Raw genomic sequence first — 12,532 nt, forward strand, 5'->3', positions numbered from 1 at the left:
TTGCAACTTTTAGTACAAAAAAGTTAAGGAAAAAGGTAAAACACTGTTTTTAGAATAAAACAATGTTTATAAAAACGAGTGTAAAAAACAATACATTAAATATGTTGCTATAAAAATATATGAATCAATGATACTAATATACTTAGAGACAGATATGAGAGAGATAGATTCACGGACAGATTGATTTAATGCAGGAGGTACACGTCAATCAACTATTTGTACATAATAACCTCCATTTGGTCTCCATGTCAGACTTACCCTGCATCAAGGAGTCTCAAGTCTTCTCAAGTAAAAGATGTCTTTTTAATGTGAAAAAAGTTACTAATATTGTCATTGTCAGTTTCTAGTATCTATTGATTTAAAAAAATACATAATGACAAATGCACCCATGAATTCAAGAAATGCTTTAAAATGAATTTCTATGTCATTAAGCACAAGACTATTTCCATAAATGTGTGAATTGGGAATTCATATGTGGATGAGGCATTGTATTTGGTTAGTTTAGAGGCTATTTAGAATGTAGAATGATTATGGGTTCTACATTTGTTTTTTTAGCATTCTGTAGACAAAATAAAATGAATTCAAATGGGAAAAAAAACTTTAGATGGTGATACAGAAGAGCTTATTTTTATTCTATCATCAAACATCCTCTTGGACAGGAAGATTAAAATTTGGTTTACTTGTTCTTAACACATTTAGGAGTTACCAAAGACAGAGCCCGGGGTTCTGGAGTAAGTGTGATGTGGAATAAATTTTGATTTCATGATTGTCCTTTCTGGATGCTGGTCCCTAGAAAAATTGCTTGGTTCCCCTCAGTCATGGTTTCATCATCTGAAATGAAATGGTAACGACAAAAAAAGATAATAATACCAAACTTTCTGGGGTAATTGTATTTTTCTTCATTATTTTTCATTTGTTCATGTATTTATTAGACCTTACCATACTTCCAAAAGGATTTGAAGCAACATAATGGTATCCTGGGATGAAAGGACAATTCTTGGAATGTGTTTATAAATAATAGAAGTACAACAACTTTGGTTTCTTTCTTCCTCCTCTGTCTTCCTATTTTAAACGTTAGGATTGATAACTCTGTGATCTTGAGCATTTAACTTTATTTCCGAACTTTGGTATTACCTTTTGTAAAATGGGGATAGATTCATTAAAATCTTGGAATTTCGGAGTGAGATGACCTGTTTCTTTTTTTTTTTTTTTAAGTTTTTTTTTTTTTCAACGTTTATTTATTTTTGGGACAGAGAGAGACAGAACATGAACGGGAGAGGGTCAGAGAGAGAGGGAGACTCAGAATCGGAAACAGGCTCCAGGCTCTGAGCCATCAGCCCAGAGCCTGACGCGGGGCTCGAACTCACGGACCGCGAGATCGTGACCTGGCTGAAGTCGGACGCTTAACTGACTGCGCCACCCAGGCGCCCCGGAGATGACCTGTTTCTATGAACTTGAGCAAATTATTGAACATTATCATTCCACAAGTTCTCACCTATAAAACTGAGAAATATGTCTGCCCTGATTATAATGTTCAACTGAAATACTATAGTTGTAAAACGTCTTTGCAAATACTGAAGTGTAGATGTATGTGAGTGATAGCTACTCTATCATGAAAGCTAAGAAGCAGAGAGAATAAAATCATTTGCCCAAATAACCTTTTTTGAAAATTGAAGTACAATTAACATACAGAATTATATTAGTTCCAGATGGGCAAGAGAATGGTTTAATAATTCTTTACATTCCTCAGCGCTCACGATAAACATAGTCCTCATCTGTCACCGAGGTTTTTTCAATTTTCATCTCTATGACTTACTTATTTTGTAACTAAGTTTGTACCTCTTAATCCCCTTTATCTATGTCACCCATCCCCCCCCCAACTCCCCTTTGGTAGCCACCTGTTTGTTCTCTGTACTTAAGAGTCTGTGTGTGTGTGTGTGTGTGTGTGTGTGTGTGTGTGTTTCACTTTGTTTTCTTTTTAAAAAACTTTTTTTAATGTTTGTTTATTTTTGAGAGAGAGAGACAAAGCATGAGCAGGGGAGGGCAGAGGGAGAGGGAGACACAGAATCCCAAGCAGGCTCCAGGCTCTGAGCTGTCAGCACAGAGCCCAGCGTGGGGCTCGAACTCACGAACCATGAGATCATGACCTGAGCCAAAATCAGACGCTTAACCGACTGAGCCACCCAGGCTCCCCTGTTTGTTTTGTTTCTTAAGTTCCATATGTTAGTGAAATCATATGGCATTTGTCTTTCTTTGTCTGACTTATATCATTTATTTCACCAAATAATCTTTGAAATTAGACTTCTAAATTGTACTATTTTGAACTTGGAAAAATTTTAGATGCTTGGAAGTCATAAATATATCAATAGAATCCCCATAAAATGCTTTACATTTTTTAATTTTCATTTTTTACCAACCAGACTTCAAAATTGACACAAGTAATAAAGGAGAGAATTTATGTGAAAATCTCTGAATTCCTATGGGTAAATATACCATAACATTTAAAGATATCATTATGTTATTATCATTTTACGATTTTCAATACACTCTTCTCTTATTTGAAAATTAAAAGTATGATGAATATAATGTATTCATCAGTAAGTGCCATCAGCCTCTGTGTTACTGTAAGAATACACTTTGTAAAGAGAAGTAAAGAAAAAAGATCATTCTCAATCTCTTGTCTCCCTGGGAGAAGGTATAACATTACAGATTCCCTGGTGTGTCAAGATGGTTTAATTTATGAATATCTCCCACATAGTATCCATCATGACTCAATCAGATTGCATGTATATTTCATTCCATCATTCAAAAGTCGGTGACCTATAGCTGGTCAATGAGGTGTAGGCTTTTCATTAACGAAAGTAACTGCTGATCTTGCACCCTTAGAATGTCAAAAGAACTGGAAATGGTTCTTGCTAAATTCTGTAGCAGCAAGGGCAATGTCAACTACACGGAAAATTCAGCTCTCTTAAGGAGAAACTCTTTAGCCATGAAATTTCCACAAGGATGATCACTTTCAATCAGAAAGTATGGTACAATGATCTCATTGAAGGAAACAAGAAGGAGATTGCAACTCAAAGAGGCAGATTCTCTCCAGGGTCCAAATCATTTCTGGGTAGTGTTGCAGGAAGCAACACTAACACATTCAGGCCATCAGAAAAATGTATTATTGTTGCCAAGCACTAAAGTACCCCACAGAGACTTAGTTCATTCGTCTTTCTGAGAGCTTAATTTACTGGGAGGAGTTGACCTATGACTCACCGAGGGAATGTAGAATTTATATGCACTGAGCACCTACTATGGTGCCAGCACTATGAATTATACCCTTATGTGCATTGTCTTATTTAATTTTTACTACAATCTAGAAATAGATGTTAATACCCACAGCTTACAGATAAGAAAATGGAGGATAGAGAGATAGCATAACATTCTCAAGGGCACAAACACAAATAGCAAAGGTACATTTGCTTATGTATCTGTCTGCTACCAAGGTCCATGATGTCTCAAATACCAGGGCCACCACTGAGAGAGCCCAGAAAGCAACTTCCCTCTTTTCATAGTCTTACACTCAATTGTCTCTTTGCCACCACCCTCAGACACACCTACCAATTGGATACAGTTGCTGGCTACAATCTACTGGACTGGAAATCTGACTTGATGAAGGTCCTGTATTTTTCTCTAAGACCGTGAAGTTCTTGAACATAGCAAAGACTGCTGAGTTCTCCATTATGCTATCCATCTATTACCAAAGCCCTATTTCAGAAAATAAATGTTCAAAACACATTTCATTCCTATACTATGATGAGAAAAATGAAATCTAGTTGACAAGATCAGGGCAGGAGCATCAGAGAAATTAAAGAATGGATATGCTTCCATATGCAAAGATGACATCAAGAATGGCATTCACTGAGTGCAGAGTAACATGAAGGAAAGCACAGAAGGAGGCAAGTCAGGAGCAAACAAAGATAACTCGCAAGTTTTAGAGTTACAGGAAATGCTGGTGCTGTTAAGGAAAACTAAGAAAGTTAAGGAATAAGTTGAAGGAGATAACAATGTTTTGGACATATTAGCTATCTTGGTTAGTTGGGCCTTTTGTCCAAATGTTCAGGCCAAAAACTTGGCAGCCGTCCTTGACATATCTACTTCATTCACACTCTGCATTGCAATCCACCAGCCAATCTTGGCTCACCCTTCAATGCATATTTTGAATTCAACCCATTTTCCACCACCTCTTTGTTAACCTGTGGCCTTGACTGCCATCATCTTTTACCTGGATTATTATAATAGCCTTTTAATGGGTAATTACAGTTTTCTGCAGTCTCAACGCAGCAGTTACAGTTACTCTTAATTTTTTTTCCCACTCAAATCACTACAGTTTGATGCAGAGGAAAAGCCAGAGACCTGCAATAGCCCGTAAGAACATAATCTTGCCCCACTCCACTCTCTACCCAACCTTACTCTGTGCTACTCTGCCCTTCAACTCTCCATTCCAACCACACTGACCTCCTTGATCTTCCTGGAATGCACTAGCTATAATCATGTCTTAGTGCCTTCATACTTGCTGTAACTTAGAAAGCTCCTTTTTCATATAACCATATGGTTTTCTCCCTCTCTTCCTTGAGACCTTCACCCATTTTCTCAGAGAAACCTTCCTTGATGGTTCATGCAGTCCTTTGACAACACAACCACTCCCCTTCTGTTCTGATGTGTTTGTTTCTCTCCCTAGACATTCTCATTTTCTTACATTTTGTTATGATCTATTGTCTGTATCCCTGTATTAGAATGTAAATTCCACAAGACAGTGGGATGTGTCTGTTGGATTCACTACTGTATCTTCTGTGCCTAGAACAGTGCCAGGCACATAATGAATGCTCAATCAATACTTTCTGTATGAGTAAATGAAGTAATTAAGAAATTGAGAATTCAGAGAATTCAAGACTAAAGTGACTGACTTTGAGATCTTTCCCCATTGATGGAATAAACTATATGACAGATCACCAAAGGAGGAGAGTTAATAAACAAAAGGGTACATCATAGAGTGTTTGCATTTATTTGCAAGCAGCAGCAGGAGATGAAGAAAGGGAATTTGAAAAGGTGCTATTTTTCCTTTTCTTTCCTTTTCTTCAGTATACTTTTGTAGCTAATCACACTAATAGAAGTTTCTAATATTGAATACTTAATCATGTTGTATTATTTCAAAATACACTTTTGGTTTCAATTAGCTGAAGTTTTATTTCCTGTATTTGTATATTATAGGAAAGAGACATTATTTTCTTTCTTTCTTCCTTCCTCCCTTCCTCCCTTCCTTCCTTCCTTCCTTCCCTTCCCTTCTCCTTCCTCTGTTCCCTTCCCTTCTCCTTCTTCCTTTCCTTCCTCCCTCCCTTCCTTCCTTCCTTCCTCCCTTCCCTTCCCCTCTCCCCTTCCTTCCTTCCTTCCTTTTTCTTCCTTCCTCCTTTTCTTTTCCTATTTTTTTTTTCTGATTTGGAAACCACATGAAACTAGTTTCATAAGGCAAGCTGAGCAGCATTTACTTTTTCTGTCTCTGGAATGATTTACCTAAGAGAAGCATGAACTGCACCAACATTCAGAAGAATCATCTGGAATTGGAACTTACTGGGAGCGAAGGTCTCTGATGACTGCCTTGCATCATTTAGTACTGACTTTAGCTTCATGCTCTCTCTTCCTTCTTGTACCAAGTTTGGCATTTACACATTTCTAGGAGTTTGTCCCTTTCATCTTATATTTCAAATTCATATGCATATATTTATTTAAAATATTTTATAGTACTTAAAAATCTATTTTGTTTCTGCATTCTTCTCTATTTAGTATTTTATTTATTGGCATCGCACTTTTTTCTTTCCTTGACAGTACTGGCTAAAGTCTATTTTATTAATCTTTACAAATAATCAGCTGTTAGTTTTATTAATCCTTCCTTTTATTTATTTATTTTTAAAGTTTATTTATTTATTTTCAGAGAAAGAGAGAGAGAGAGAGAGCATGAGTGTGAGCAGGGAGGGGCAGAGAGAGAGAGAGAGAGAGAGAGAAAATCCCAAGCAGGGTCCATGCTGTCAGCACAGAGCCTGACGTGGGGCTTGAACTCACAAACCATGAGATCATGATGTGAGCCAAAAAAGTCTCATTTTTTTCTTTTTTCTTTATATTTCCTTCCTTCTAGTTTCTTTGAGTTTTTTTTTTCTTTTTCTCTCTTCTTGAGCTGAATGTTTAGCTTGTTTGTTTTAAACTTGATATGTATTCTGGCAGATGCATTTGAAATACTTTTATCTCTCTCTGCAGCTGTATCAGCCTCCTGCAAACATCAATATCTTACATTTCATTGCCTCTTAATTCTAAGTATTTCATAATTTCCTTTAAGTAAGACGATTTTTTTTTAAGTAAGTAAGACGATTACTTTATTTTATTTCAGTTCATAACCTGTGGAAATTTTAGCTATTTTTATTGTATATCCCTAAATTTATTGGACGATCTTTAAGAATAGAGTCTATATGAAACTGATCTTTGACGTTTAAAAGTGAGACTTCATTTCTGATCTAACATATAATCTTTATTTTTTAATGTTAATTTATTTTTGAGAGAGAGACAGAGCACAAGTGGGGGAGGGGCAGAGAGAGAGAGGGAGACACAGAATCTGAAACAGGCTCCAGGCTCTGAGCTGTCAGCACAGAGCCCAATGAGGGGCTCAAACCCACAAACTGTGAGATCATGACCTGAGCCAAAGTCAGATGCTTAACCGACTGAGCCGCCCAAACACCCCTATAGCCTATATTTTGAAAACAAATTTCATACTTGCTCACTAGCAAAATATAGTTTTTATTTGCTGAGTAAAGAGTTTATATAAATTTAGATAAATATAGGTGATACAGATATTGATATAGAGATAAATCTGTGTCTGTATATAGAGATGTATTTAGATCTATGTCATTTCTGGTTTTGTTTCCCTGCCTGCTTTTTTATTTTGTTAATCTATCAGTTCCTGAGAGGAGTGTTTTAACATCTCCATATACAGTTATTGACTTCTCTCCCTCCCTTCAGTTGTGTCAGTTTGAGCTTTCATATTGTTGAATATAGATTTGTCATGATGCCTATCCCTTCTCGTTCCTCTGTTCCTTTCACCAGGGTATAATGCTCCTCTTTTCTGCTGGCTTCTGAGGAAATTCTTCAACCTGATTCCCACCAAATTATTTCATTCTTCGGCTACTTATTCTATGTATTGTGTTTTTGCTATCAAATTTACAATTTTCATACCTAATGTTTCACATTGGTCTTTCTCATAACTTTAACTATGGCTTTATGTCATCCGTTACCCCTTTATATATATATATACATACATACATACATATATTTTACTTCTTTTAAATTCTTGAGGCTTTAGGGGCGCCTGGGTGGTGCAGTCGGTTAAGCGTCCGACTTCAGCCAGGTCACTATCTCGCAGTCCGTGAGTTCGAGCCCTGCGTCAGGCTCTGGGCGGTTGGCTCGGAGCCTGGAGCCTGTTTCCGATTCTGTGTCTCCCTCTCTCTCTGCCCCTCCCCCGTTCATGCTCTGTCTCTCTCTGTCCCCAAAATAAATAAAAACGTTGAAAAAAATTAAAAAAAAATTCTTGAGGCTTCGGTTCCAATAATTCTTCAGCTGTAAATGTTTTCCATACGTGTGTATGTTCTGTGATGGTTATATCAACCCAGGGTCTGATTATTTTGGCCCATGAGCTCATGTTCCCCTAGAGGCATCAATTAGCTACTCCATCTTGTCTTGGGGAAGACCCAAAAGGTAGGTCCTGGTCTGTATCCCCCCATCTGAGTTTGGTAAGTACGAAGAGGGACCAAGGGAGCTCTGGGTTCTGCAGGGTTGGTCCCTTACTCTTGCTACCACTGTAGAACTCATCTGTTCAGGATACACATGTAAGTTCTTAGAAATAAGCATTACTGGCAGTGCCTGGGTGGCTCAGTAGGTTAAGCATCTGACTCTTGGTTTCGGCTCAGGTCATGAACTCACAGTTCCTGAGATCGAGCCCCGCATTGGGCTCTGTGCTGACAGTGTGGAGCCCGCTTGGGATTCTCTCCCTCTCCCTCTCTCTCTGCCCCTCCCCTGCTTGCACTGTCTCTACCACTTTCACAATAAATAAATAAATAAATAAATAAATAAATAAATAAATAAATGTTAAAAAAGAGAGAGAGAAGCATTACTGGAATGGGGCAATCTTGACATTTCAGTCCACTTGTCTTAAGAGTTTGAAGAGAAAGAAGGTGAACAAGAAACAATCCTAAGGTAACTCATCAATTCCTGTCATTTTTAGCAATTCTCCACCCCCTTAGGGCCATGCTGTGCCCTAACATCACCTCTACTGGCTTTAGTGGCCTGGAATGTTCCCCACAATATCTGGAGAAGAGCGGATCAACTACTGCTCTGAGACCACTTGGGCAGAAACAAGGTAAAGGCTTCCCTCCAGCCCTACTTCCCCTTGTAGTGAGGCCACCTCCATCCCAACTGTGAAAGCCAGAAAGCCTTCAGTCTCCCAGGAACTTCTATATCTGGCAACTGTTCATTTTTTCTTCTAGCACATGCTTCTCTATTGCTTCTACAGTTCCTCTAGACTTGATTTTGGATGAGAAAGCCATGCCGACTTACCATCTTGACCAGGGTCAAATAATACTTAATCTGCCATCTTCATCAGCAGACCCTCTGTAAGTCAGGCATGTAATAGAATCATTTCAAAATTTAAAATTTATGTTTGAATTCATGCCTAGAGCATAGGGCTGTCTCTGACAGCTGAGAAACAATGGTCTTTAATGGTGTGCAGAATTGTCCAGTATTTATTTGGAGAAAAAATATTATCCTGGCCCTGCTTAGTCATGTCAGGCTGGAAGCCATCATCAGCAATCGGAAGAATATTCTAAATAGTAAGTATGGAGTTGGCTTTGCTTCATCATGCTGTTTTTCCCATTGGAATTTGCACTACAGATTTTTCAGAGGTCACAGTGTTATGTTTTTCATTTAAATAAGCTCCCAACCCTGACTTTATGTGTCCATCATGTTAAAGAGTATGACCAATTTAAAAGCGTATTCCTACAATTTCACCAGAAAACTGACCCCTGGGACCACTCTGGGCTGGCATTATACATCTGGCACCCTCGGCTGTGCTTTCTGTGGCTCTCCGAAGGCTATTTGAGAGTCATTTCCTTATTTAAATGCAGAATTCCTATCACTTTCTTTCAGATAGGGATTTTTTTTTTTAATTTTTAACGTTTATTTATTTTTGAGACAGAGAGAGACAGAGCATGAACAGGGAAGGGGCAGAGAGAGAGGGAGACACAGAATCGGAAACAGGCTCCAGGCTCTGAGCTGTCAGCACAGAGTCGGACGCGGGGCTCGAACTCACGGACCGTGAGATCATGACCTGAGCCGAAGTCGGCCGCTTAACCGACCAAGCCACCCAGGTGCCCCATTGATAGGGAATTCAGATACTTCCCTTCCATGTCCTCCTCAGGGCCAATTAGAGGAAGCAAACGACTGGCTTTTTTGAGTCTTCATCCCTATTTTACTATTGGCTTGCTTATAATATAATATTTATGTTAGGTATAATACATACTTTTGCAATTATATCTAATATTTATAATCAAATAAATATATAACATTTACATCATATAACATATATGATGTAGTGTCTAAGTATTCATTATATATTATAATATATAAAAACATACGTATTCTCATTATATATACTATATAATACTGATGTTACATATTATAATAAATAAAATATTCCTCATTATAAGAATCCCTGGTGTATGAAAGTTACAGTTCAGAGCCATGTAAACTTCTTAAGAAACATTTGAAGATGTCTAAATAGGACTTTTGATAATTCTGTCCAAATACTAGAAGTGTAGATAACTCTTATTAGAATAGCAAACTAAACTACTTGGCAGGGACAAACTGGATTTAGGCATTTCGAAAAAGGAGACGAGGAGTTTAGATTGTAAATCCCAGATCTTTAATCTCAATCCCAAACCATGTTAAAATATCTACTGCTGTTTTTGCACACATTTTTTTTAAAAAGCTTTTATTTAAGAAGAGATGTTGGCCACTTGCTCAAATACTTTTGCTGCAAACACTGAGCATTATTGGCAATTGTTCCTTCCTTTCCAAACTCAGTAACAAGAATTTCATGTTCAAGGAAAAGAAACTTTGTTGTTTTCTTGGTAGAACCAGGGCTCTACTGAAAATGTGAATGCCCAGGGGCCCAACACGCTGAGCCTGAAGGAAGCTTTGGCACCTCAGCACATAGCCTCAGGCTTCCAGGTTAATAAACCATGTTTAAGGTTAATGTCTGTTCTTACATGGTCATCAATCCTCCTTAAAAAGAGCTGCCACAATGGGATTTGCCACAGCTGCCAATCAGTTCTACTCAAGAGACCTACGAGGGGCAAGAACAAAAACTAACACCAGAGGGAAAATAAAGGTCAAACAAGTCTGACAGTTTGATGTACATGAATCGGAATTTTATATTAGCCCAAACTAAGTCGCTGTTACTTGTCTGGGCCCTTCCTGTGCATATGTCAGATTGGACACATGCTTTATTGCATGTTAGAATAAAATTTCAGTTACTAAGAGTTTGTTTTATATTGTTACTCTTACAGGGTATTTACAGATATTAGTATTATTAAACAGTGCATGCTTTTTGATATGTGCACATTTTTCCACTCGCAACACCACATTATCAGCATGATGAGCACTTTCAGTATCATTACTCTCTAAGTGGGTCACCCCTCCCCTCTAAATCAACCCTCTCCACTCTCATTCACACAACATTTAGGGGGAGCCTACTATGTGCCAGGCTCTGATGATGCGAGATCGATTCTCTCTTAAGGAACTTCAGTCAATGGAAAGTGCACATTCCCACAAAATATTCTTCCATTTGCGTTACTGCTCTTCTTTAATGCAGGTACGGTTCTCACAGGAGAACATTTGTGAAATGCTCTGAAACAAAGAACAAGATTTTGGGGTTCTTTGGTGGAAAGCCAGGCTTAGTCTAAGCCTACTTTTTAGGGTTCTTTCACTCTGTGGTATCTCTAAGCTTTGTATTGTCTTCCGGCCATTTTACAACTCTGTAATTTGCAGATATGTGATAGACAGCAAGCAATACAATTGATTCTCACACTCTCTTTTCTCCTGTTCCTTCAGCCTCATCCCAGACACAATCTAGCTTTGCATATATTTGTAAATTCATTTTGGCACCATTTACTGCTCATAGGTGTGGTTCTTTGAGTTCTCCTTCTGAACCAACTATAAACATCTTCCCTATCCCCTCAGTTAATGAGTTCAATAAAATCTCTGACATGTGTTCATTTGTATGAATGCCAAAACTAGTTTTAAAACTGTTTTTTAAAAAAATACTGTTTAACAACTTTCAAGATACTTTAAAGTAGGTAACGAACTTCCTAACCAGCCTCAACATCTATCAATATCTCCTCATTCCCCAATATCCTCTGTCTTATCACCTTTGGGCTGCTCTCACAAAATGCCACAGAATGAGTAGTTTACAAAAAACAGAAGTGTACTTCTCACGGTTCTGGAGGCTTGATATCCAAGATCAATATGCCAGCATTGTCAAGTTCTGGTGAAGGTCTGCTTTCTGGCTCACAGATGGTACTTTCTTGCTGTGTCTTTTACAAGGTGGAAAGGGTGAGGGAGCTCTGTGGGGTGTCTTTTTTATCAGAACGCTAATCCTATTCATGAAGGCTCCACCCTCAAGACCCAATCACCTCCCAGAGGCCCCCACCTCCTAATACCATCACACTGGACATCAGACTTCCAACATATATATTTGGGAGGAATACAAACATTCAGACAATAGCACTGTCCATTTCCACACAGGTGCACACACCTCCAATCCTTCTGAATGAATATATATTCACTGAGCACATCCTGCACATTTCTGTCTCAATGCTGCCATTTATTCTGTTTGTGTGGTATACCATACAAACCGTTTTCACTTCTTCATACCGTTAATTTTTTACTCATTTATTAACATTCATTTTAAAAAGTTACTTCTGGGGCATCTGGGTGGCTCCGTTGCTTGAACATCCGACTTCAGCTCAGGTCATGATCTCAGGGTTCGTGAGTTCAAGCCCCGCGTTGGGCTCTGTGCTGATAGCTCAGAGCCTGAAGCGTGCTTGGGATTCTGTGTCTCTCTCACTCTCTCTGCCCCCCCCACCCCGCTTGCATGCACGCTCTCGCTCTCTCTCTCTCTCATAAATAAATAAGTAAAACATTTTTTAAAAGTTACTTCTGTGACCATCGCCCTAAATGCCCAAGGTCAAGGTAAATATTCCTTCTTCTGTGCTCCCTCAGCACCTGGCCAGCACTGCTAGAATAGCACTCATCACACTGCACATACTTACTACCTGTGTGTCCATCTCTTTTGTCAAACACAAACAGTAACCTCCTAGAGAGCATTTCTTATTTATTTTTGCATACACATCACTTGATTAAAAACTGGTGCATCACCAGTCTCTATCCC

The 12,532-nt window shown here is 38.4% G+C and overlaps 1 long non-coding RNA gene across 1 annotated transcript in view; it reads right to left on the reverse strand.

Annotated features, from left to right (window-relative positions):
• Positions 1 to 611: 611 nt before the first annotated feature.
• The window catches only part of LOC121042971 (uncharacterized), a 47,817-nt gene continuing 35,896 nt past the window's right edge, over positions 612 to 12,532 (reverse strand). Inside the window, exon 2 of the long non-coding RNA XR_005796570.1 lies at positions 612 to 831. This is a non-coding gene — a long non-coding RNA (uncharacterized LOC121042971). The remainder of the gene's footprint in view (positions 832 to 12,532) is intronic.

Source organism: Herpailurus yagouaroundi, unplaced genomic scaffold (assembly GCF_014898765.1).
Source record: "Herpailurus yagouaroundi ecotype Mexico unplaced genomic scaffold, PumYag 186, whole genome shotgun sequence".
Taxonomy (NCBI): domain Eukaryota; kingdom Metazoa; phylum Chordata; class Mammalia; order Carnivora; family Felidae; genus Herpailurus; species Herpailurus yagouaroundi.